The sequence below is a fragment of the Sceloporus undulatus genome, chromosome 1 (assembly GCF_019175285.1).
Source record: "Sceloporus undulatus isolate JIND9_A2432 ecotype Alabama chromosome 1, SceUnd_v1.1, whole genome shotgun sequence".
Classification (NCBI taxonomy): Eukaryota; Metazoa; Chordata; class Lepidosauria; order Squamata; family Phrynosomatidae; genus Sceloporus; species Sceloporus undulatus.
In genome coordinates this window covers 47,440,862-47,465,408 of record NC_056522.1, presented here as the reverse complement: position 1 = coordinate 47,465,408, position 24,547 = coordinate 47,440,862, and the positions used below count along the sequence as shown (strand labels likewise).

Genomic DNA, 24,547 nt, shown 5'->3' with positions numbered 1-24,547 from the left:
GATCACGTTCATTGTGCTGCATATTATATTTATGTGATTCATAAAATCGCCCACTTCATTTTGTGGCTGGTTGGAGATGAATAATCGGGGTGATGCATATGTGCTCCATTGCTGCCAGGAGCAGGGAGCCTGCGTCTTTCGTGATGAGCTGCAAAGGCATGCTGCACACAAAAAGTCATAAACGTCTCATCTGGGGCACATTAAGTGCTGAAAATGTGGTAGCCAACTGGCATACTATCTTCTCCCATTATGGGGCTGTGGGGTATTAAAATGAGCAGCAGGGACCAGGGGAACAGAACATGTTTTCCTGCCTGGAGATGTTGGACGCAATGACAGTGCTGTTAGGATCTTTCTAGCTGTTTTGTTTCTGCCTTAAAGGGCATACTTTGAGCCAAGCTAAAGCATGCAGGTGGGAGGAAAGCGGAGCTTAGCAGGAAGAAATAGAAAATGGAAAGAACACTGAAGCCATAAAGTGAACCAGCACTGCCATCTTCTGGCCTTGTTCACCATTGTCAGATGACAACTCCCGAAATTCCTCAGTCAACATAGCCAACTAGTAGCCAAGGTAGCTGCAAGTTTTGGAATATTATTGTCATAGTGTCATGGAGTTAGAAAGGACCACAAGGACCATATAGTCCAACCCCTTCCCTGCAAACATATGCAACTAAGACACTCCTGAAAGATGGCCATCCAATCTGTATTTAAAGACCTCCAAGTTGTGCCATTATACGTCTGGAATTCCAACCTGCTACAGAGAGCTTTGAGACAAAGTGTGTATGTGGGATCTGGAGGGTTAAGATTATACTTGAACCTGTATCCTAGTTAGTCCAAACAACAGTAGAGTCACTGTATCAATTGTTAAATGATGAGTCAACACTTAGGTAAAGCCCACTGATTCAAAAGGTCTGCTCTAGCAGTGGCTATCAATAAGATTCAGGACTTGGGCTATATTTTCACCCATTTTCACACATGTGAGGCTTTCTTGCTTCCCTTCTGAGTCTTTCTCAGATGTCACAGCTACTAGCTAAGGAGTCCTTTGTCAAATTTATGGTTAATTGCCAAAGTTGGTCAGACAGGATTACAATAGCTTCCCCACAACCTAGTGCTCCCTACGTATGTTGGACTGTAACCCTATAAATACTTTCATGTTGACTGGGTTTTGTAGGCAAAGATATGGGGAACAAAGTTGAAGAAGTCTGGGTTACAATATGGTCTTTTGAGAGCCACATCTCACCCTGGAGTTCATCAGAGCTATAAAAAGGTGAAATCTCTCTGGGAAAGAGGCAGGGCAGGTGTGTGTGTATGCAAAACTTTGAAAGCAAAACAGCAAAGGGACTGGGATCTGGACTAGAGATATCTCAAGTTTGTGCACTACCTGTCTTTGAGAATCTGATGTAGAGTACGTGATTTGTTAGCACATGATGCAAGGAAACCCTTGGTGAGGTTTACCTATTTTATCCTGCAGAACTGCAACACTGTACTAGTATTCGATGGATGTTTGGCCACTTACTTGCATGTATGAAGCAGTTCAAAAGTGGAGTATACAACTCCACTTTTGCAACAGCTTCATTGCTCACCAATCTATTTCTAGGCACAGTTCAAACTGCTCATTATGTGACTCAGGTAGAGATTATCTGAAGGACTATGGCCTGGTACAGACTGGTGCTATGCGCCAGCCTCGGGCCAAAAGTAGGTCTTGGGAGAGCGGAGCGTCCACAGGCTCCCAAGCCCTACCACGTGCCATGGGTACCATCTTGGTGTGCAGCCGTTTACACAGCACGTGCGACGATGACATGCTTAGTGTGCCACATCCAAATGGCATTGCACAAAGGATGTCACCAGTATGGCACCTCAGCAGCAGTGAAAAAAGGAGCCGTGTTTTGTGGCTCCTTTTTCTAGGCGCATTGTTGCCACGCCGTGTGGTTAGCTTTCTCTTTATATGTACAGCCCCTATGTCTCCCTGTCATGCTAAGATCTTGGGACACAGTCCCTTTCTTTTGTCCCACTACCTTCCTATGCATGCTTAGTGGAAACAAGGGAGTGAACCTTCTTGGTGCTGCTGCCTGGCTTTGGAACTGCCATCCTAAGGAGGCAAGGAGCCAACCCACCCCCAAGTGGAAGTGGCCTCCTTCCACAGGGAAATGAAAACTTTTCTATTCCTAATTTAGGAACTGACTGTAATTGACTTTTTAATGATGTGTTGTTCTTTTTCTTATAAATGGTTTCAACTTTGTAGATTGTTTTTAAAATAACATGCATGTATGTGTGTTTATTTGCTAATGTTTTGTATGTTTTTAATCTGTACTGATTCTAAATATTTATAAGTCACCTAGATTTCCAGTAATGTGGGAAAGGCAGGCTCTAAAGGAACAGCAATAATAACAATAGCAGCAGCAGCAGCAGCTACTACTTCTCAGTGGCATCACCAGGGGATGCAGCCTGCAGGTAGGTGACACCTCAGAAGAGGGGTGACACCCAGTCAGGCTCTCCTCCCACTGTGAGGTGAGAAGGAGTGAGCATGCCCCTCCTGGCTTCTTCATGGCAGTGGCTCCCTCCTCAGGAGGAGACCACCACCACAGCGAGGGAAAAGTGCAACTGTCCCTCAAAAAGAAGCCATTGCCATGACAAAGGAGAAGAGCAAGCATGCCCCTCCAGGCTTTGCCATGCCGGTGACTTCTTCCTCAGAAGGAGACTGCTGCCATGGTGAAGGAGAAGAGTGAGTGCGCCCCTCTCATCTTTGCTGTGGTGGTGGCACCTTTCTTAGAAGGGGCCACGGCTGTGGCAAAGGAGAATGGCGAGCATGCCACTCCAGGCTTCAGCACAGTGACAGCTCCCTCCTCAGGAGAAGTCCACCACCATGCTGAAGGAGAAGGGCGAGTGTGCCCTTTTGGCCACCGCCTCTCGTGTGGCAGCCCCACATGATACTACACATGGGGATGCCACTGCTGCTACTACTACTACTGCTGATGTTGAATCCCCTAACCTTATGGCTATGCTGAGAGTATGTGTGAGAGAGAGAGGATGCTAGGCCTCATAATCCCCAAAAGTGACTTTCCAAAGCTATGAGTACCCCAATGCAGATCTGGATTTAGGATGGGATGGGAAGCCACAGACAGTCCAAGGATGATTTTCAGGTGCTGCAGACCCTGTACAGGCCAAGTCTCTATCATTAGTACAAAACCAGAAGGAATTTTTTCCAGGTGCATTTTCCAGGTGCCAGTAGAGAGGTGCCATAGGACCTGAAGCTAAGTCAAATGAGGGTGCCTTCTGGATGACTTGGGAGGCACAATTCCCCTTTTTCATTATTTTAAAAAACTGACATAGGATGTTTCAAGGAATCCAGGGAAGACTGACGATCTCAGCAAAGGTCACCCAAGCTGCAAGATTCTGTTAGAAAGAGAATAGAAGAATTGAAGACAATAATTTATTTAATGACACAGTGCTGATCCAGATGTCTGCATTCTGTCTAGTGCTAAGGCAAACATATACCCTACCATTTAAAGCAGTTTGGGAAAACATACCTAGCAACAACATACAACAACATATAGCAAATCTCAGAAGGATATTGGCAATATATTAGCCTATCATGAAAGACCAGCCATGGGAATTACTAAGCAAGCACCAAGTAAAAACCTGAGATGCAAGAAGATCTTGTCTTTATGAGAAATGACGCATAAAATTTCCATACTTCAGTTTCCAATCAAAAATCCACCCAGCGGTGATACCTTTATTGTGCAACCAAAATGCTCAATATACATGTTGCAAGCTTTCAAAGCCTCATTTACCTCTTTAGCAGGCAAGGTGTTACAAACCAAACAGGAGGGAAAAAATGAAGATGTTAGTCATAGGCCTGCATTTTGCTGTTTCTATTCTTAGTTAAAATGGTATGGAGGGCCATGTCTTGCTGGCTGGCACCTCCTCCTTCTGGCCATGTGGCAACTGGGAGATTCTCTATATGGCTAACATGGTTACCCTTGGATGTTTTCTTACTTCAGTTTATTATTGTTTATTATTTATTATAGTAGAAAGTACTAGAAATCAGTGATAGTGTTAAAATGTTTTGGCAATACTGTACTTAATCTAACTTTCCTTGATATTCCTAAAGACTTCATAATTTTGTGGCTTCTAAATTTTTCCTTGATTCAGAATACAATGAATACACTGCCTCAGAGTGTAGTAGCATTTCATCCTTTGGAGGGTTTTAAACAGGCTGGATGGCCATCCGATGGAGGTGCTTTGATTGTGTCTTCCTGCATGGCATGGGGTTGGACTGGATGGTCTTTGTGCTCTCTTCCAAGTCTATGAGTCTATGATTCTACTTTTCTTATGTTGGCTTTATTTTATTTTGGTCTTATGGTCAACCTCTGACCTTTCCTTTCAACTCCCACTGCTGATTTAGAAGAGGGAGGGGCAACTGCAACATGCTATGAAGACTCACTTTGCACTCTGCTCTCTGCAAGTGGACTAGGTGGGTCATTCTACGTTTGTTTGTATGTTCATAATACACCTCTACTTGGAAGAAGACAGTTCTCCTGTTGTTCATTTCTCCTTTGGGAACATAAGGTCATGGAACAGCAATGGTTGAGAATCAATTGTTTGTATTTCTTCTCCAGTTTAGGGTGTTCAGTTGTATTCTGTACACAGCTAAGCCAAGGAGGAAACCTAATATTTACTTTAACCTGTGCACACTAGTCGGAGTTTATATTGCTCTATAATCTGTTCCGAGAGAATAATAGCAAGGCAGTCCGATGTAATTTATAACAACCATTTTAAATTCTGACAGTTTTGACAGTTTCCAAAGTGTATTTGCTTTTTGGATTTGCTTATCTGAATGACATTTCACAGGGAAATATTTGCACTGTATTCATTGTATTATATAGCTAAAACTGATGTTGCAGGGAATGTGAAGAAGAGAGAGAATGTAGGAAACTGCAGCAGCTTTCCATTGTGAATCCCCTGAAATATGTCTTAAAGCCATTGTGACTAAAAACAAGAGACCTGGGTAGACCCTAATTAGGAGGGCAGAGAAATTCACCAGCTGCAGAACTGGGTATCTTCATCCCACAGGATTCTTATGTGTTGCCTTTGGAATACATGAAGCTGCCTTATACTCAGGAACTTATTGCATTGCTTGTAAAACCATCTTACCTCTAGCCGGCTTAAATCTTAAATTGGGCAGCATCCCGATGTTATCAGATGGATTTGACCACCTAATTTGCTGCCCGGGTGCATCCCAGGTTCAATCCTGCTTCCAGGACGACTCTGGCAGACATTTTCTTAAATCAGAAAACTCCTGGATCAAAAAAGAGCCAGGGGGAGCCTTCTTGGATGCAGGGATGCACCCAGGCAGCAGATTAGGCGGCCAAATCCATGTGATAACATCAGGATGCCGCCCAGTTTAAGAGTTAAGATAGCTAAAGGTAATCCAGTTTTACAAGAGATGCAATAAGCTCCTCAGTCAGACCACCGAACTCAACATTTTAAAAAGAGATAATTATGCTGGTCTGTTTTAGTGTGTAAAACAAAAAAATCAGGGATGGAAAAGGGATTTTGTGGTTTCTCTAAGACTAACCATTTTATTTCAGCATGCACTACAACCCACTTCTTTAGATGCATGGCTTCAGCATTGTCTACACATAATGGGAAGTAGCTCTTCAGGATTTCAGATAGAAGCCTACCCCAGCCCTACCTGGAAATACCAAAAAATGAACCAGGAACCTTCTGCATGCAAACCATGTGTTTCATCCGGAAGAAGTAATGTCCAGCTTAGACATAATGGGGAATACATGGCATTGTTAGACTCCCATCAAACCTGGGCAACATAGCCATTGGAAAGGATTAAAGAGAGCTGCAGTTCAACAACATCTGGGAAGCCAAAGAACAGCCACCTAGAACATAGGGATGGGAAATGTGTGATTTCCCAGTCATGTTTGGACTGCAACTCCCATCATTCCTCCTTACTGGCTATGATGTCTTGCGCTGCTGGTGGATGCAATCCAACAACATCTGCAAGGTCACATATCCCACATTCCTAGTCTAACTAGTGCATCTGTTAGCACTTTTGAGACTAACTGAAAGAAATGTTGGCAGTATGATCTTTCATAGACTTAAGGCTACGACAGTTCATGCTGCCAACTTCTTTCTTTCAGTTAGTCCTCAAAGGTGCTACAAGATCTCTCTACATACTGATTCTACAGAATAACACAGTTATATCTTAGAATTCTAATGCATCTGTTGTACTGGTATTGCCTTCCAGTAGCAGTGCATAATTCTATACAGTGGTACCCCGGGATACGAAATACCCAGGTTACGAAATTTCCGGGATACGAAAAAATCCCATAGGAAATAATTGTTCCGGGTTACGAATGTTTTTTCGGGTTACGAAAAACATTTTGGTGCTTTTTTCGGCTTTTTCACACGAAATCGCGGCTTTTCCCCATTAGCGCCTATGGCATTTCGGCTTGCGAATGCTTTTCGGGTTACGAAAGCGGCGGCGGAACGAATTAATTTCGTAACCCGAGGCACCACTGTACTTATGATAGCTAAAACCTATTCCCCTATGCTTGTATGAATTTCTTCAAGAAATGGAGGGCGGAGGGAGCCATAGCCATGGACAGATCAGACCTTGCATATGGAGATGCAAGTGGGGTGTCTTCCACCACCTGAATTGGCTCCTTGAGTAGTATGTTCTAGGTATACATAGAAATGGCAAGATAAGACCTTTACATCAAAATCTACAGGTCTTTTCCTCAGGAATATCTGAACCAAAGGACATCCAGGCTGAAAATGGCACAGTAAAACTGCCTCCCAAGCTGCTCTTCAGAGAGGGGGAAATGCTGACTGTGGCAGTTGTTGGTTGACGGCTGAGTAACTGGCAGGAATTGTTTCCCTGGCATGGGAGATTCAAAGGTGAACCTTGCATGAGATGGTTGCCAGTTCTGGGCATTCTGGGACACCTATTTGTGTTGCCAGCATGTGGGAAGAACTGAGGGAACTGAAAGGTGACATCATACTCCATTGCAATCAAGCCTTTTAGTGACATACATTTGATTTTCTTTACCACCCTGTAATATCGTCTAAAGCAGGGGTAGGCAACCTGCGGCCCGCAGGCCAGATGCGGCCCAGCGAGGCCTTGGGACCGGCCCCAGCCTGGTCCTGCCGGCAATTGCCGCCGGGGCCTTTGGCGTCTCGTACGAGGGGCATGGTGGGGCAATTGTCTATAGAAGCCTCAGAAACATGCATTTATCTTAACATTTCTTAAAAAATCAGCAAATTTTTTTCGCGTGTCCTCCATTTTTAATTTAAAAAGTGTCCTCCATTTGAAAATTTTGTCCTACATTTGTCCCAGTTTATTTATTTATTTAATTTTTAAAACAATTATTTATTTATTTATTTATTGGCTTCGGCTCCCCAGTTGTCTGAGGGATAGCAACCCGGCCCCCGGCTCAAAAGGGTTGCCTACCCCTGGTCTAAAGTGAAGCAACAAAATTAAGGAACTTGTCCATTTAAAAGAGCCCTGGTGGTGCAATGGTTAAATGCCTCTACTGCAGCCACTCACTCACAAACCATAAGGTTGTGAGTTCAATCCCAGCCAAGAGGGCTCAGGCTCGACTCAGGCTTGCATCCATCTGAGGTCGCTAAAATGAGTACCCAGCTTGTTGGGGACAATTAGCTTACACTTTGTAAACCACTTAAGGAATGCTTAAGTGCCCTGCTAAGGGGTATAGAAATGTGCTTGCTATTGCAATTGCATTTATTGGAAATGTACAGCTTCCATGACTATCTTCTACAAAATAAAAAAGTTTTGGTGGTTCCTATGCAGACTCGTCCACAGCTGCACCATATGCGGTAAACTCCTGCGGCCATGAGAGGGTCTCTCCTGTCCTTTGCTGAGCACAGCATTTGCTGGATTTTCTTGGTCAGTTTGTAGATCATCTGGAGGTTGTGTTTCCTCATCAATTTCCCTGTTGTGTCTGTGACTCTTTTGATGTATGGTAAAACCATACACCCTTTGGGTGGTTGTTAGTCTTCACTCCTCTGGGTTTTTTGTGGTCTGGCAGCCCTTCTAATGTCTGAGCTGAAGTAACCATTAGGCTGTAGAGCCCAGTCTAGGTGCTTCAAGGCTGCCTAGTCTGCCAGCAGTCACTGCACAGTTTCCTAGAAACAGTTGGTCTTTTTAGACTAGGTTAAGGCCTTTTTGGGACAAGATCAGGCCAGATCCACTGGATATGTATCCAGACTGGTCGATCCTGGTTTTAAGTTAATGGCCTTTAAGGTCCTACATTTTGAGCTAAATTTTATCCTACAATTGTCCTACATTTTGTCCCGGTTTGTGGTAGAGAATTATGGCAACCCTAACTGTAGTACATAATAATACTAACCATAGCAGAAATCAACAGACGTTTGGGAAACCAAACCATTTGTACAAATCCCTTTGATTCACTCTGGCTGGGAAAGCCGTTGAATTTAGCTCAAATTCTGCTCCATTGTTCGATTTACTGTCCTTTCTTTTCATTGCCCTCCTAACACTTGATAAGAGCCAATGTGTAATAGCCAATATTCAAAGTTATAAACTGATTAACATTTTATCATATAGAATCCTTCCATTAACTTTAGGAAGTAGTTAGCTACAGCTTTGAGAAGCATTTTAGAGGTTTCTATTTTCCTCTTTGAAAGACGTTTTTTAAGTTTCCTTTAGCCCACAGTTCCTCTAACCACTCAGCTTGACTCTCCTTTCAGTTCTGACAAGAGAAGGGCATGGAGACTGGCAGTTGGGAAAGACAACTCGATCTTTCTGCCTTCAATGTGTGCATCACAATAGCGCAAAAAAGTAGTTCCTGGAGGCCTTGAGCCAATGGAGGGAAATTGCTTTATTAGTGGACAGACTGGCTTCACAGAAATACACACGCACACACACACACACACTTTGGAAAAAATCTTAGAAATATATATAAATACACACACACATACACACACACTTTGGAATAAAATCTCAGAAATATATATAAATACATACACATGCAGAGAGAGACTGAAAAAAGTGACAAGGCATGCAAATCCCACAGTCTGTGTACTTTATTTTCTTTATTGAACAATCAAAGCTTTATTGTTCGGATCAGGCTAGCTTACAACTGAAGTCACCCGTGTTTCTGGAATCTTTTAGTTACAGGAAAACAACAAGGGTCACAGAAGCAACACAGTGTCCAAACAGAGCTTCCATTAAGAAACACAGCAAAAGCAATAACAACCCCAAATCCCAGATACATTGGGTTACCAATGGGATACACTGGAAATAGCAACATCAGACCCTACATCTGAAAAACAAGGTAATTTATCATTGTTAAACAAGGGGAGGAAGGATGAGAACAAAAATGAAATAAATGTCCCTTTCTTAGAAAGCAGAAACAGACAGCTGGAAAGTAGAAATCCTCATTCTTCTATTCTGAAATTGGGATTCACATTTTTTTTTCAGCCCCAAGGGCAAAATTCATCGGGGACTGCATGAGCACAAACACATAAGTGAACCCAGCTTTCTTTACCACTTCATCTCATAGCATGGGAAGAGGATCTGCCTGAGGATGAGGGTTCCCAGTCAGGACTGTCCCAGACCCTGAGATTTTTGTGCCATAATCTAAGAGCCAGGGATAATCCCTTGTGAGGTCACAAGGGACAGATATCAACCAGATTTTCACAAAGTATGTAATTCAAATAAAAACACCAGGTCTGATAAATTAGGAAAATATATATGTATACCTTTCAAGGTAGCAATCTTATTCCAAGATCCCTTCATCCTAAGGACTGGAGAAGAGGGACTAGGCCCTCAGATCCAGAAACCCTAATGAGGATCTCCAAACAAGATGAAGAGAAGTTTTTCCATTCCTTCTTCCTGGCTCCTTTCTCACTCACAGGAGCAGCTGGGGAATGGGAAATTCTATTTCCTGGGATTTTATGACTCTTTGTCTCTCAGTGCCCACATACCCCAAGAGGGGAGCAACATTGATATAACCTCAAAACCAGTGGTTTTTAAACTGTGGAGCAGGACCCCTTGGGGGGCACAAGAGTTGGTTAAGGAGAGTGTGAGACTTGGAGGCCCTCATCCTTCCTCCTCTTCCACTTCCCAAACGTTTTCTGTCTTGGCGAGGAAGAGAATGGCAAGGAAGGCACGTGGAGCCCCTGCGTGAGAGAGGAAGAGGAGCACAAGCACCATCTCCTTATAAGATGCTAAAATATGAATATATATGAATATGTGAATGAAAATACACACACTAAACAAACAAAATATTTTATTCATATACTGAATCAATTGATAGGGGGGCAATGTCCAGATGTAAAGGGGGGGTCACGAGGGTAAAAGTTTGAGAACCACTACTCCAGACCATCTTAACTGAGACAACAACAAAAAAAAAACATCTTAACAAAATGTAGATCTGTGATTGTAACATCATTTTCTTCTTCTTCTGTATGATTTTTAACACCTTTGCCTGATGAAGAAGCCAGTTGAGCTTCGAAAGCTTGCACAATGTATTTTGTGTATTTTTGGGTGGCCCAATAAATGTATCACTGTTTCATGGATTCTTTTAACAGCTCCTGCCCTGAAAAGGTACCACAGAGATCAATACTATCCTGATCCATCTTCTCTGATATCTTGCTGCAACTGCCAGACTTCAGAAGAGATGTAGTATTTCTAATAAGGAACTTACAATTCATGCAGCAAGCACAATGTCTCCCTTGCTGTCTGTCAGCACAAATAAGACATCAGCAAAGATAGAGTAGTGGAAGCATAAGAAGCTGCCTTATGCCAAATCACTATTAGTCTTCTTCTTCCTATATCAGGACTTTCTTCTCTTTCTAGGGGTGTTTCTCCAGTCATGCATTTCCCGTCACTTGCTAACTAAGGCGGGGTGCAGACCGCCAAAAAGAGGTGCCTCCTCGGCACCTCTCTTTGCTGCGCAGGAATGCTGCAGCATACAAATTGCGCAGCACTGCTGCGCAGCAAAAAAGGAGCTGCAAAAAGCAGCTTCTTTTTGCTATGCCACAAAGTGCTGCAAAGCGCCAGAGACAGCATGGTTACATCGTAGCTGCGCAGTGCCATATGTAGGCGGCGCAACTGCGACGTAATCATTGCACACGCCATATGTATGGTGCTGCACAACTGTGGCGTGTGCATGACGTGCTAGGGTTGCGGGGCGTGTGTACACGCCGCCCCGAGACAACCCTAGCAGATCGTGGATGCGCCGCAAAGGGCCCATCTGGACAGGGCCTCAACCAGGAACTGATCTGAGATCTTCTGCGTGCAAAACATGTTTTATATTGATGAGCTGTGGTTACTCCCACAGTTTTCTGTTATGCTATACTTTAATATTAATATACCCTAAAGAAATGACCATGTCTTTCTCTTTCACAGATGACCTAAGGTATGTATGTTTCCTCGTAAATGATACCACTAGTTCAAAAGATCTATTTAGCTGGCTTGGCTCTATCTTTTATTCTTAATTTCCCACTTAGCAGCAAGAAAAGGGTTACTGAATTTGAGAAACAATTCATTCAGTTTAGGAAAGAAAACATCATTTTGAAGTTGCAATCAATAGCTGGAGAGTGATACAATTTTTCCTTCTTCTGTAATTTTTTAAAATGAAGGGTGACTATGACTGAGTCATGAACAGACTCCAGAAGGACTCCCAGTTGTGTGGGCTGGAAGTAGCAAAGCGCTTGTTTGAAAATATGTGCTTATTGTTGTCTGTCTTTCAGCTGTCTTAGAAATGACAGAACAAACAGTGTATTCCCCATTACACAATGACTCAACAACCTCTTCTACCTCCTCTTTTTCAATATGCTGCAAAGTGATGAATCTCCCAAAGTGACACAATTCATTATTTCATTTGTTCATGGATTGGATGCAGACGGTTTTCAAAGGCAGCATTTACAGAAATAACCAGCAGCAACAACAAAAACAGCTCACGTGTGAGTAATTAAGAAGCACTCGCTTACAAGCAAACAGTCCTTTACTGCTAGTCCTAATTTATTTAATTGGAGCTGCGAAGAGTCATCCTATGAGGATTATTGGAATGTTGTTGGTAGAAGACTGAGCTGGAAGGAAAATATGTTTTATGCACAGTGGGAAAAAATAAAATCCATAAGGACCTGCTGGAAGACATACTTAAAAATCTGATGCAATTTAGAGATTAGTTCCAGATGTGAATATGGATTTGAATGTTTTAGTAACTCTGTTACAAAGAAAGTTCAATACCGCAAAGAATAACACAACTATTATGATTATCCCCTGGATTCCATTTTCTTTTAAACAATTCTTTCCCTTTATGGATACAGTCTTCCTATTGAAGAAATCTAATTGAAAGTGAGAAGTTAGGGTTGACTCTATGTAATGATTTCATGCCAGCTTTCTTGATGTGAATGAAAGTCAGAGGCATGTCTCTAAGAGAGACTGATGGACTATACCTAATTAACTTAGAACAGGGGGCATCCAATAATAGAATCATGGAGTTGGAAGAAACCTCCAGGGTCATATAGTGAAACCCCCTGCCATTGCAAAAATATGCAACTAAAGCATCTCTGCCCTTTTAATTTTTGTTATAAACCTTCCATTAAGGAGTTTCTACCACCTTCCCAAACATTTTTTGCCACTATCAGACAGCTTTTACCACCAGGACATTGACATTAAAGTTTAATAATGGTGTAATTTGAATCCTTTGGTTTAGTCCTATTCTCTGGACCAGCAGAAAACAACCTTGCTCCACCTTCCACAAGTCAGTTCTTAAGATACTTAAAGATGGCTTTAATATCATCATTCAGTTTTCTCCTCTCCAAGCTGGGCTGCATATTTCTCAATGCATCATTTATTCTGTTTTCACCAAGGTGAGCACTATATTCCTTTGGACACAAAAGAGAGACAATGTAGGTGTTGAGCAGTTCCACCTTCTCTGTGTCATGTATAGTGTTGCCAGCTGAAATAAGGGGTGGGGCTCCTGTCCTCTTTATGGTTATGTAGAAAAGGGAATTTCAACCGGTGTTGCTTGTGTGACAAGCAACATGCCAAAAGCCCTGCCCATTATTTCTCCTGGCAACCCTATGTATAACCAGTCTTACTTGCAGAAACAAAAACATAATAATGCCTTTTGGCTGGAATATCTAGCAAAAATGAATTGGAATCTACAAAACAGGAAACATTTGATGCATCTCTTAGTTCTTCATTGTCTAAATTCACTGCCTATTTGTCCCATTAGCAACAGGGCTAGTTGTGTCCCAGTTCACCTCTAGTTTGAGCAATAAAGAGCTACTTGCAGGACCAAAAAGGGAACTGAAGCCAGGATCTCTTGTGAAAAGATGACTCCACAAAGGCCTAACTGGGAATTTGTAGGTGTCTAGGGAATGCAAAAGAGACAGTGTTTGCCATAAAAGTTTTCAAAAAGGGGCAGGTTTGATTCCAGCCAGTGCCTTCCTGCTGAAGCTTTAGAAGATTCATGTTTGAAGGCCTCAAAATGTAATAAATTCCAGAAGAGTTTAATGCAGACCTATGGGTATGAATGAATTTCTCCAGTTTTGAAAACATTGTGCCCCCTGCAAGCCAGACAAAATCCTCCAGGAGTCATTTTTTCAGAACTAGCTTAGATATCTTCAGTTACCATGAGGTAGGATATTTCCTCCACTTTCTTTCCTATGAAGGAGAGGAGACAAACAAATGGTAAGTTAGGATATGACAAAACAATAGTGCAATTCTTTCAGGAGCATTCTGAAACTTAATTCAGAAAAGCACACAAAGAAAGGCTCATTTCAAAAGGATAATGAGAACACATGTTAAGAGATAAATGACTGACTAAATTCCAAAAAGAATGGGCAGATATCTTGCAGGAGGAAAATAATCTATTAAATTGAAGTAAAAATATGCAGATTGTGAGTAGGTTTATTAAAGAGAGAATTCTTCTTTATAATGTCAAGATAGGACAGCTTGTTTATATTTGGAATATTAAAACTGGATCAGATAAAGAAATATTTTGTATATATTCAAAGTCAATTTGTAAAACATTTATATGCAATAACTATAACACTTGGAGGTCATATTTTAGTGATATGTTTGCCATGATTGAGAACATTTTTGATGTGACATTTCATTGGGAGTGGTAGGAATGCTTAACATAAGTGTTAACATAAGCCTGTATAGGTTTTCTGAAATTAGATGAGAAGCTACAAAATATGCTAAATGCATGATGGACCTTCAAGAAACTGTCCATGTATATTGCCCCTGTTTAGATTCCAACCAGCTTGTTGCTGTATGCTTTCAAGTCATTTCTGACTTATGGTGACCCTAAGGCAAACCTATCATGGGGCTTTCTTTGCCTCTGAGGTTGAGAGGGTGTAAGCTGCTCAAGGCCACTCAGGGGGTTTCTATGGCTGAGAAGTGACTTGAACCTTGTTCTATAGAGTCACAGTCCAACACTCAGATCACTACACCATGAGCTCTCTCTCTCTCTCTCTCTCTCTCTCTCAAATACACAACTGCATTCTCTGCCTGCCAGTTTTTTGTTTACACACACATAAATGCACGCATACACCAACCATGTCCATTGAGTGCACTCCATTTTCATTGTGTTATTTTGCCTTTCCTGACTGGAATTTTCTCTAAACATGTTTTCATGTGTCTGCTTTCCTAAACCTAATTATATTCTCGCACTGTGTATGCTTCTGTTTTTAGCTATGTATCAGAGTAAATTTACTATTTGTATATAGGATGCTTAATGTATATACTTATTTATGTAGAAGTCTAGAAATTTTAGACAAAAAACTGACCCAAAAAATCTGAATCAACTTATTCATGGGTCAATGTAAATACTATACCTTAATTCTCATAATACAAATCATCCCTTGGTGATGGAGTGTAATCTGTCCTGGGAGCACTGACCTTCCTCTGTTCTCTCATCCATCCATCCTTCAGTGTGAACACAAATAGTTATGCCTCCTGCAATTTTGTAATTTTTTGGGCATTGTTTCCTTTGTTTCATCTTTTAGATCCTGTGTTACATGACCTTAAGCCTTACATTTGACTTATTCACAGGTCATATCAAAATCCATAGTTTTGGCCCCAAAACCTGCCCTAGACTTATATGGTATTTATCTCCTGGCTGAAATTTCTCCCCTGTAATTCAGCTGGACTGAGTATTAATTGTCAATGTTGTTGTTTTTCCCCACTTACTTTTTTTACATAAACTTATTTTCTATCCTGCTGGCTAGGCAATTCTGGGAGCTGTAGTCCAAAAAGAAACTTTTCCAAGCTCTGATTATGATATATTTCATCTTGACACAGGTCTTGACTTTCAGGAGGAATTAGCTGAAACAGCTTTGAGTGGAACACTAAGCTAGATCGTTTTATGTATGGCTTACCATGCATGTTTCCTCCCTACCAGCTTGGCCATAAAATTCCAAACCTTTGTCATTATAAGCTCTGACAATTTTGCAAAGCACAGTAGCAGTGATGGATTTCATGACATCATTTGCTGGCACTGCATTATGCAGAGGCAGTGATGTTGTGTGCATGTACACAGCTGAAAATGTGCGGGGTAATTAATTCAGAGAGGCAATTAAACAAGAGTCTGGAAAAGTTAAAATTATTCATGTAATTGGTATATTTAGCTGAATAACAGGATAAAAATGCAATATAAATGCTATAAATAAATAAATAATAGAACAATCCATAACTATTGATTTGGAATTTAATGTGAAGTTGAAATTCTGCTTCTGTAATGGACTTTAAGTCTGCTCACATCATAATTGTGTAGCCACTGGGGAAAAACTGCATGTGCAGTGCCCTGCCTGTGGTAAACCAGTTATACATCAACAAATACATGCTTTTTGAAGCATATTAATTTGTTTTCTATTTTCCAAGCTATACTGATCAAATTCTGCATCTTGTGATCATTCTGCAGTAGGCGTGTGAGTCATATCACCCTCCAGATGTTGCTAGACTATAAATCACAGAAGGCCTAGCCAGAATAACCATAGGTGAGGTATACAAGGAGTTGTAATCCTTATCTCAAAGTTATCTATTTCTACTAATATATTTAATCTGTATTAGTTTAATCATGAAATCCCAAAACTGCAGTGTCTTTGGAAAATTTGCATTGATCATATTTTTCCTTCCCACAATGGATTGTAATTTGTCATTTTGTTCCTTTTCATGGTTCTCAAGAAGAACATATTCTACAGTACTTATTACAATGAACAACTAAGAGGGACAATGAACAAGTTAAGGTGCATTCCCACTATGAAATAGAGCGAATTGCTGATCGGTGTAAATGACCCTCATTCTCATTTGAAACTGGTTCCTGTCGCAATGTGATGGCTTCCTGTCATGACAAAACGAAGCAAAGGGGGGGAAAACCCCAGTTTTGCCAGAGAGTAGTTTGAAAGAGGTTCTTTTGAGAAGAATTGATTCTGACATAAGTTCAATAAGTGGGAACAATAGATCAGAATCGATTCATTCTGGAGGGAAGGGATTAACAGCAGAGGGATGTTTACCATCCCTCCTCAGTTTTTGGCAGATCCATCATTTTCCCTCCTCAGCGCTGCCATTGTACTTGTGCCAGTGCATTATTTAAAAAATTACTTTTTAAAAAACCCATTGTCCCCCCCTCCCCATCCTCCTGCCTCGTTCCCTGGCTTCTCCCTCTGTTCCCGGCTGGCTCTTTCTCCTTCCGTTTCCCAGTTTCCTCCTCCGTTCCCCGGTTTCCTCCTTCTGTCCCCGGCTGACTCTTTCTCCCTCCATCCCCAGCTTCCTCCTCACCCACAGCCAATTTGAAGCAGCGCAACTAGTGGGGACAACAGCCATGCAAGAAGAAGAAGAAGAAGAAGAAGAAGAAGAAGAAGAAGAAGAAGAAGAAGGAGCGTTACACTGGGGTAAGAAAAAGATCCATGCAGTACATAACAACAAGAATCTTTCTAAATGGCAATAAAGTGTTAGCTGATGGACCAGAATAATACTCAATAGTTGTTATATTGGCAGTATCCACACCAGCGCAAAGCACCAGCCTGGATACATACCAGGGTTGCCTCGGGGCGTCCTTTCCAGACGCCCCACAACCCTAGTACGTTGTAATGGTGGAGCCCTTTCTACATGGGTGCCACCATTACGACATCACAGCCGTGCCGCCTCCAAACGGCGTGGCAGGCCGTGACGTCCTGGTGGCGCCCTCGCAGTGGCGCCAGAAGGAGCTCTGTTTCAGAGTTACTTTGGCCGTGCGTATCGCTGGCACGGCCTCTAAACGGCCGCGCCAACGATACAAAGAGAAAGGGCCCGAGTGGCCCCTTTCTCCCTTTCCCCGCTGCTGTCGGGGTGCCCTTGGGGCATGAAGCCCCAAGGACACCCCTTTCCAGGCTGCAGGGAAGGGGCATTTTGCTGCTTCCCCGAGGCCAGGAAAAGCGGTGGATCGGGGCCTCTGGGGCTGCTGCTGCTGTGGCAGCTGATGCCCCAATCCATTGAGGAAAGGGGCGAGTGCAGGCCGCAGTCTGTATCCCACCAGAATTTTTAAAAAAGAGCCCCACTGTGGACTACCCTAACAGAGCTTGGACATTTTTTTCGGTGGGTTACTTTTTTTGGAATCCCCCAGCCAGCATGATATGTTGATGGGGATTCTGGGAGTTGCAGTTTGAAAACCAAGTTTACCAGTATTTCTCCTAGAAATTAGCATGCAGAACATAAGAAGGTTTCTTAGTAACAACTGACAGAGAATTTGCATCCATATTAAAAGGTAGTTTAGACTCAGGTCATGTGCAGTTTTCTAGACCACAAAACCACCTTGAACTTAGCCTTGGAGTGTACCGATAGCCATGACATTGTGAAAGAATTACTGTTATATTATGTCTCTTACCCATTATTAGGCTGGTGAGTTTTCCAGACCAAATGAGAGTATGAAACACATTAGGTGATGGCTAATATATATAAAGATCTTTTTATCCCCCTTTTCTGTTTGGAGCCTCACATTTGAGAAAAGAGGATATTATATGGCTATAAGTAAACTGATGAGCCCTTAGAATGAACTCTGAATCAAGGTGACTGGTTTCCTCTTCTGCAGGGATTCCAATCACAAAGCTCAAAACATCTGCTGAGGCTTGGCAAAGGAACATCAGACTTATTATTGTATTATAGTAAATTGGCTAAGTACTGCTGAACAAGAATATCATTAAAAGTATTGTATGCATTAGGGAAGTGGCCAGTCTGAATGGCCAGATGCTTTCTAATGGGCAGTTTTAATTATCCTTGACCTTTTAACTCACTCATATATATATACAGAGAAAGAGAAAGAGAATTGAAAGGGAGAGAAAGGAAATGGAAGACAATCAAATGCCCATCACCATAAGAAGTGGTATGTATTGAGACCTCATTATTAGAGTATTTTGGAAGGGGATATGCAGTTGTTTTTCTCTGCATCTCCTGCAGACAAAGACACAATAGAAGCCCTCTGCAGACAGAAATCAAGGAGGATTGTCAATACATAGAAGGGGAGAGAGAGTGGAGAATGCACTTCCTGGCCCTATACCTGACTTACCATATATTGATCAGGGGGTTTGTGCACAATTTATAAATATTACTTATGTATTTATTGTATGTTTATATTTGTTTGTTTGTTCATTTATTACTGTAGGGGTGTGTAGATCAATCAATAAGTTCCTAGGGTGGCTAAGAGTAGAATAAGCAAGAATAAAACAATGGGTGAAAGGCAATTGTGTTCATCTGCCAGTGAAAGAACATACTGTACATATGTACGGTTTGCTGGTGTGCAATCCCCCAACCCCAATCAACCTGTGGAAGGATGGATTTGAGACCATTAGATACAGCGTGCTTTCTTTTTCATTTATTGATTGTTTCCATATTTTACCTTGCAGGGTAATAACCCTTGCATATCACGCTATTATGGAATAGCATGCTGAGCTATTAATATTTGGTGATTTAGAAAAGGCTTCTTGGAAAGATCCACCACCTATGATTTTTTGCTATGGTGGTAAGGTTAGATTAATAAGATTATTTAGGCTATTTAGGAAGACATAAATTTCAACCCTGACCTGAGCATGGTCTCCTGGCCACATGTTCTGTACCTAGGATATTGGAGTGGATCATTTTTAACACTTCCTCCTCTGTATGTCAACCTTATTTTCAGGAATCACTATGAACACAAAATGCTCATTACACTCCTCTTGAGGAATGCTGGGAATTGCAATTCAGACACACCTGGAAGGCGGCATGATTCTCACCTGATTTGCATCACCCCAGCATTAATAAATGAGTGTGGCTTTCAGTAAACGTATGGCTGATAGACTGGACTGAGAGCTGCAGAGTTGGCAACAGCTGCAGGAAGAGCTTAATACTTAATACTAAGTGTGAACTTTGCAGGCAGTCAGGGTAACTACAAGGAGCCTCTGTGTTGTCTGAGGGAATGGCCAGCTAGGCAAGCAGGTGGAAGATGGCTGAGGGGAGCTGGCTTCCCTACCATGCTCTTACCTGGCAGCAGCAATAATGCCCAGAAAATTGTTGCTGTGGCAATGAGCCATATCCTCTAGAAACTGTCAGAGTGGGTGGCAGTTGGATACCAGGTGAGGAAGGACTGCAGTGATGACTCTCAGGCATACAATGGGACTCTGGCACCTCTGCGACTATGCCTTCTCACACACTTCTGACTCTGCATAGTCTCTGTCAGACCTCTGCTGCTGCAACTGCAGCCACTGTTGAGGGAAGGAGATCCAGACTGCAACTACACTGCAGAATTAATGAAGTTTGACACTGCTTTAGCTGCCATGGCTCAATGATATGGAATTCTGGGACTGGTAGTTTTGTGAGATATTTAGCCTTCTCTTTCAGAGTCCTTTGGTGCCACGACAAACTACAAATCCCAGGATTCCACAGGATGCAGCCATGATAGCAAAGTTCCATCATGTCTAGCCCAGAAACAGAAGAAGGGCCTTCCTTCCATTCATCTGCCATGGCCCTGGCCTCACAGGGAGAGAAGAACCACTGGACTTAATCCCCTGCAACTACAACTTCTTGACCAAATACAGGGCTGTGGCTAACATCATCATTTTTTTCTTTTCCTGTATCATTTTTAACACCTTTGCCCGATGAGGAAACCAGTGGAGCTTTGAAAGCTTGCAATATGTATGATGAACATTTTGGTTGGCCCAATAAAGTTATCACTGGGCCTGTACAGACAAGCCAAAATAAAGCTGCTTTGGGACACTTTGGAGGTATGCTGTTTAAATGATGCATGTGTCCTAAGAGGCCACGCTCCAGCCCTACGTCCTAAGGACTGGACCACAGCTTTGGCACAGCTTTTGGACTCTCAAGGATGCTTGCATCATTTAAACAGCATACCTCCAAAGTGTCCCGAAGCAGCTTTATTTTGGACTGTCTGTATGGGCCCATGGTCTTGTGAATTTTGGATGATGCTGTACTTCCCTAGAAAGTTAAAGAAGAAGAAACACTTCAGCTTCAAACTCCTGACGAAAAAATCTTTGTTTCTGCAAGCATTTGCATGCTAGTATTATTCTCATGTTCTTTTTTTTTCTTGAATTGACTGTTGGAATGCTTTTACTTTAATCTGAAGTTTTTGGTTATTTTTTTATTATTATTTTACAAGTACAGTGGGTCCTTGTTATCTGCTGGGGGTTTGGTTCCAGGACCCCCCCCCCCATGGATACCAAAATCCATGGATGTTCAAGTCCCATTAAATACAATGGCACAGGAAAATGGTGCCCCTTATATAAAATGGAAAATCAAAGTTTGCTATTTAGAATTTATACTTTTTTTGAATATTTTCAAGCCATGGATGCTTGAATCCATGGATAAAAAATCTGTGGATAAGGAGGGCCAACTGTATTTTAAATTGTGTTTTGCTGCAGTCAACTACATCTGGAAGGCCACATGATTCCCATAGCAGCTCTAGGGCATACTCTGAAGGCATGTAAACCAGCAGCCCTGCTAAGCAAGTCTGAGGTTAGTCTGTGTCTGGATCAGAGACCATTTGAGAACAACCTGGATAACATACTGGGTTCATTGAGGAACTTGGGTGCCATGTGTTCTCCTGTAGCAGGGTGGCATAGTGGTTGAGTGTTAGACTATGACTCTGGAGACCAGGGTTCCAATCCCTGCTTATCCGTGGAAATCCACTGGGTGACCTTGGGCAAGTCACACTCTCTCAGCTTCAGGGAGACAATGGCAAACTCTCCCTCTGAACAAATCTTGCCAAGAAAAACCCATGATAAAGTTTGCCTTAGGGTCATCATAAATTGGAAACACCTTGAAGGCACAAAACAACAAGAAGCACAAATGATAGACACTTAAAATGCAGAGATGTAAATCTTCACATTTTCCAGAAGATTTTCCCAAGTACTGTGCACACACATATAAACAAATACCTCAACAGGATTGTATTGTGAATGTTCCAGGGACAAACAGATCTGTCAAGACCATCTCTACATAACCCTTCATTTTCCCAGATGCAATCCCATTTCATGTCAGTTCTATGCAGATTTGGGGGACAGGAGGCATTGGTGCATATTCTTCTACACATTTTTCAAACTCATGCACACCCTTGCTGACTAAAGAACATTTGTGAGCATTTAAAAGTATCAAACACTATTTTTGAACATTTTTTTAAATGTATGAAAATGGTTAAAATACATTTTTTTTCTTTTCATGGAATTCATTACAGTATATGGAAATACAGTATATGGGCTCCTAATCACAAAATGCCTATGTGTTTAATCCAGGAGCTGTGGAATAGGGTACTTCTGATTGTTATTGTTTTTTAAAAAAAATTATAGAACAAATTTCTCAAATAAAACTGCAGTACTTAGGAAAGAAACTTTTTAAAACTGTCAATGCATGGGACAAGTCTGACATCTAGTGTTCAAAGTATGAATCCATCTTCTAATTATTCCTTGTTCATCTTCTCATAAATGAAACAACAAAGGCAAGATGGGCATCATTCCCCCCCCCCAACTGCATTCTCAACTAGTTTTGGACTCAAATGCAGACCATTAAGTGTGTATGACCTAGATGTGTGGAGTGTTTGTCATTGCCATAGCTAAGGGATAGTTGATATCATCAATGAAAGTTAAGCAAGTCAGTCAGGAACAGAGCACCAAAATAAGGCAATGTCCAAATAGGAATACTATCATTGCCTATCAAATAAACATAAGTTTTTAAAAGTGTGCTTTCTCTTTTGACCCTCTCTTTTGAGTCCACACTTCAGAAAATACCAACACTTAGGGTTTCTATGCAATCCTGATGAAGGATATATGCCCCAAAGAGACCTACTCACTAAATGTTGTTGTACATGTACTATTGCTGATGTGGTGTTACTTTTGTAAGTGCAATACATTTAAAATTCTACTCTCCAGGAATTAAATTGTCTGGTTTTGCAAAGAAGGGGTACTATCAAAGATGGGAGAGATACCATCAGTGCGTTTACATTTTAAAACAAGTATGATATATACCAGGGACAGTGTGGTCCCATTCTTATGTAGTTCGACACAAAGCATTTAATCCACTCAGTAATTAAGTCATTACTCCACCAGAGTTTTCTAGCAAGTTTCCCCAAATCACTAGATTCTCCAATTAACAATCAAGTTAAAATATAAATTTGTGATTTATATTGCTAGAATTCAGTAGGTTTTCATAGGGTGGGTATCCATCCCTCTGTCACATTCAGGAAGGGGGGGTTGGAATTAAAGCCTCAGGACAAGAAGTATTAGCATTTGAGGTGTGAAGTAGAAAACAACAACTCCATTAAGTTATCATAAATCTATCAGCCAATTCAGTTTAATTTGGACCAGTGGTCATAGACATTTCCTTCCTTACAACTCAAGTAGAACAGTTTTTCATGGATGTAAATGATACATCAATGCTACTTGGCAAAGGCTAACTCCAGGAGGCAAAAGAACCTTCAAGAAATACCAGCCAGCCCATGCATAATCTGGAAATATTCATTGAGAAAGCAGATCAAACAGTGGATTACATTCAAAACCTGAGCTTTGAAACATGAATTTGGATTAAAACTCCCAGAATACCCCACCTAGGGCATGTCTACATGGGCCAAATGAACTGGTTTTCCATCACATTTGCATAAGCCTGTCTTCAAGATGCAGGGCCAAAGGCCCAATTTGTCTGCAGACTGTCTTCACATGGGGAGAGCAGTTTTGCAGTGATTCCAGGCAATCCTTGCATTAAACTGAATTTTAAAAACTCATCATTTGCGCTAGATCTTCCCAGAAAATCCACAGTGCTCTAGGACAATGCTGGGAAGATGTAGCATCCTGCTGTGCCACCCACCACGATCACTACTAGCCACTTTTGATGAGGTCACAGTGAGGCAACCCACCCCCACAGCATAGCCAACTATGTTGAAAATATATATATGCCATGGAAAGTCAATGCCCCAAAAGATTGCAATTGTAGACATGAATGGTCACCACTTTAAAATGAAAGTAGACACTGGAGCAGGTTTATCTACTGTACATAAAAATACACTCCTCCAACTTTTCCAGTACCACCTTTCTAAGTTAACAATATCAAAAGGTCATACAGACTAAGAACAAAAAAATTGTTCAGATCTTGTGGCACTAGAAAAAAAAGATGTGTGTTACTGATCAATCAGGCTGCCACTGTTCTTCTTGGTTACTCAAAAAGATCATAAAAGCCTTCCAGGGAGAAACCAGTTCAAGCTCTTGGCAATCTGTGTAAGGGGTCAACACTGTTGACATACTACACAGCGAGGCTACTTGCATTTCCTTACATATTTGCTGATCACACAAAGAGCCACTAGTGACTTTACCAAGGGATCTCTGTTCTAATACTACTCCCTATGTGTGTTTTTGTTGTTGTTGAATACTGTGTGCTCAGATGAGGCAAGGGCTTTATTGTCTGAGGTGCAGGTAGTTCCTGGATACTTTAGGGAAATGGAAGGGAGGGGAAGTCTGGAGGATGGTTTGCATAACAAAAGATATAAGGATGCAGGTAGGGTTGCCATAAGTCAGGACCTCCAAACCGGGACAAATGTAGGACAAATTTAGGATAACATTTTCAAATGTAGGACACATTTTTTTTAAAAAATGGAGGACACTCGAAAAAACTGGATGATTTTTTTAAAATGTTAATATAAATGCATGTTTCTTGGGCATGCTCAAAATGGAGGACATTTTGGCATTATTCCTAAACAGATGGCAGAAATGTACTTCCCTTTCTGCCCAACCCCCCCTCCATTCCAAAACACACACTGAGCACATTTGGGCATTTCACATGGCTTTACTGAACATGGCCTCTTGCATATTTCAGAGGCTTATTCCATAACCAAACCCTTTGGGTTCAACACATATTGTAGGACATTCAAACAATGGAGGACACAACCAACTAAAAGTAAAAAACATATATACACTGGTGCCTCGGGATACGAAATGACCGGGTTACGAAATTTCCGGGATACGAAAAAGTTGGATTGGAAAAAAACTGTTTCGGGTTACGAAATATTTTTCGGGTTACGAAATTCAT

The 24,547-nt window shown here is 41.6% G+C and overlaps 1 pseudogene; it reads right to left on the bottom strand.

Moving 5' to 3' along the window:
- Positions 1-3,368: 3,368 nt before the first annotated feature.
- Positions 3,369-24,547, bottom strand: part of LOC121919465 — a 28,433-nt pseudogene continuing 7,254 nt past the window's right edge.